Source organism: Onychostruthus taczanowskii, unplaced genomic scaffold (assembly GCF_017590055.1).
Source record: "Onychostruthus taczanowskii isolate IOZ18803 unplaced genomic scaffold, ASM1759005v1 scaffold470, whole genome shotgun sequence".
Classification (NCBI taxonomy): domain Eukaryota; kingdom Metazoa; phylum Chordata; class Aves; order Passeriformes; family Passeridae; genus Onychostruthus; species Onychostruthus taczanowskii.
Genome location: NW_024502237.1, coordinates 13,419 through 16,223, shown reverse-complemented (window position 1 = coordinate 16,223; position 2,805 = coordinate 13,419).

Below are 2,805 nucleotides of genomic sequence, written 5' to 3'. Positions count from 1 at the left end.
AGAGTCAGGCTCAGGGGAGGTGAGCTGCAGTCCTTGGTGCAGACAGGTTGGAGCTGGGCTGTCTCAGTGCTGGCAGCCCTGGCTCCAGCTCTCTGCAGATGCAGCCAGACCTGCATCGTGTCCTTGGTGCTGCCCAAGGATTTTGAAGGCTTCAGTCTTTGGTGTCTTTGGTGAGTGGGGAGGCCCTGGCTGACCTGGGGCTCCTTTAGCCCCACCGAGGGAAGGCCCAAACCCCACAAGATCTTTTCACTATCTTGGGCCTTGAAAAGCAGGTCCTTTGGAGGCACGGTACTCCCGAGAGAATTGAGTCGGATAATGGAACTCATTTTAAAAACAATCTTATTAATACTTGGGCTAGGGAACATGGCATCGAGTGGGTGTACCATATCCCCTATCATGCACCAGCTGCAGGGAAAGTGGAAAGGTACAATGGATTGTTAAAAACCACCTTAAAAGCATTGGGTGGGGGGTCTTTAAAAAACTGGGAGCAGCATTTGGCAAAGGCTACCTGGTTAGTTAACACTCGAGGTTCCACCAACCGAGCGGGTCCTGCTCAGTCTGAGCTTCTTAACATAGTAGATGGGGATAAAGCCCCAGTGGCCCATGTCAAAGGTTTGTTGGGAAAGACAGTATGGATCAACCCTGCCTCGAGTACAGACAAACCCATCCGTGGGATTGTCTTTGCTCAAGGACCAGGTTATACATGGTGGATAATGCAGAAAGATGGAACAACACGGTGTGTACCTCAGGGAGACCTGATTGTGGGATGAGACTCGTATATGAATGTCATTGTTTGTTGAATGTGAGACAGAAGGAAACTGTAAGTGTCAAGGGTCTGAGCAAGTAAGATGAGCGGAATGCGTAAGTGTCAAAGGTGTGAGTAAGTGAAATGAAAGATTTTATTGTATGTTCACGATATTGGGATAAGGAGTGGAGTGTCGTGGGGTGACAGCCTTTATCCCAGTATCGTGTGTTGTGTCTGGCAGCTGCGCCTTTTCCTCCCCCCGGCCGTCTTGCCGTGGCGTGGTGGGGAGGGAGGGGTGTGAGTGTGACCGGGCACCTTGGCTTTTGCTTTTGGCTGCTTGGCTTGGCTGGCTGGCTTGCTTGCTTGCTTGCTCCTGCCTCGGCTCCTAGCTGATAGCTGCTCTTTTGCTGCTTTCTGCTTTCTGCGCTGGTTTTTTTTTTTCCTTTCTTTTGTTCCCTCTTTCTTACCCTCCCCCGAAGATACTGGACCGGCTCCGGACCTGACCCGGGATGTCCGGGACCCCCGGAGTCTGCGAGAGAAGCTCAGCGCCCTCCACAGCACTGCCTGGTTTCTTTTCTTTCCTTGTGTTGCGGAGTGTTCTTTTGTTATTTGTCAATAAATAGGTTTTGTTTTCCACTGTTCTCCTCTGAGGAATTCCTTCCCGAACCCAGTATTGGGGGAGGGGTGGTTGGAGGTTTTTTTTTTTTGGGGGGTCCGTGATGGTTGTTTGGGACATGCTGCTGAGAGCAGTGGTGGACTCACCATTCCTGTAGGGAATTTAAAAGCTGAGTGGATGTGGCACTTGTGTGCGTGGTTTAGTGTTGGGGTTGGTAGTCCTGGGTGAGTTGTTGTTCTCTATATTCTTAGAGGTGTTTTTCATCATCAGAAATGATATTAGTATGATACTTGAGAGGGAAAGCCTCCAGTGAACTAGACAATGTCCCCCCCTTAAAAGCTGAGTGGATGTGGCACTTGTGTGCGTGGTTTAGTGTTGGGGTTGGTAGTCCTGGGTGAGTTGTTGTTCTCTATATTCTTAGAGGTGTTTTTCATCATCAGAAATGATATTAGTATGATACTTGAGAGGGAAAGCCTCCAGTGAACTAGACAATGTCCCCCCCTACTTCCATACAACCATGTACATGGACACAGACAGGTATTGAACAAGGCAGGGAATCAAATTCCTGAGGTATGCTTTGTACACAGGGAGAGGCCCCAGCCATTGATGGAGCAGAGCATTGTCACTCCAGACCACCTGGGCTGGGCAGATATGCCAAGGGATTCAGCTTATTCCATGTGGATGAACAAAGTTGGACATTTCTACACCAAAACAGGACCTTTTCCACAGGTCACCCAGACCTGGACTTGCATGGTTAACTCCTTCTCCTGTTCACTGGGATGGGGTGTGGAACAGTACAGCCACAGCAGGGAGGAAAAGGAGGAGGAGCAGGGATGGCTCCTCTGTGGGTCACCATGGCCATGCCTATTCAAGGGACACAGACCCCAGCACAGCTCTGCAGATGAAGCTGTGGCTGCCATGGACAAGGGATATCTGGGACTGGCAGGACCAGCACAGGGATCCCAGTTCCCCAGAGGGAGCATCTGCAGGGCAGCTCCACCACAGGCACCCCACCCAGCCTGGCCCAGCAGGCACTGCCAGGCTCAGCGTGCCCAAAGCACGGCCAGGCAGGAGCATCCCCAGGGACACAGGCGCTGCTCAGCCCCAGCACCATGCCCAGGGCCTCGTGCTGCCACCAAGGCAGTGGCAGCCCCAGGGGCAGCAGGCACAGCACCCCTGCAGCAGCAGGACACGCACACACGGCCCAGCCCTGCAATGCCAAAGTGGGTTGGTGTTGGGAAGAGTAGAAATGAGGAAATGGTTTCCTTCCTTGTGATCTCCCATTTTATCTGTTCTATACTCAGAGTGGGATGTGGAAGATCTGACTGAAAATTGCAGTCATGCTCAGCTTTGTACAGTGAGTGGAAAGTTTTGCAACTCATTTCACACCAACAGCTCTTTTGGGGAGTTTGGAAATGAGATGGAGAAAATAAAATTTCCTTCA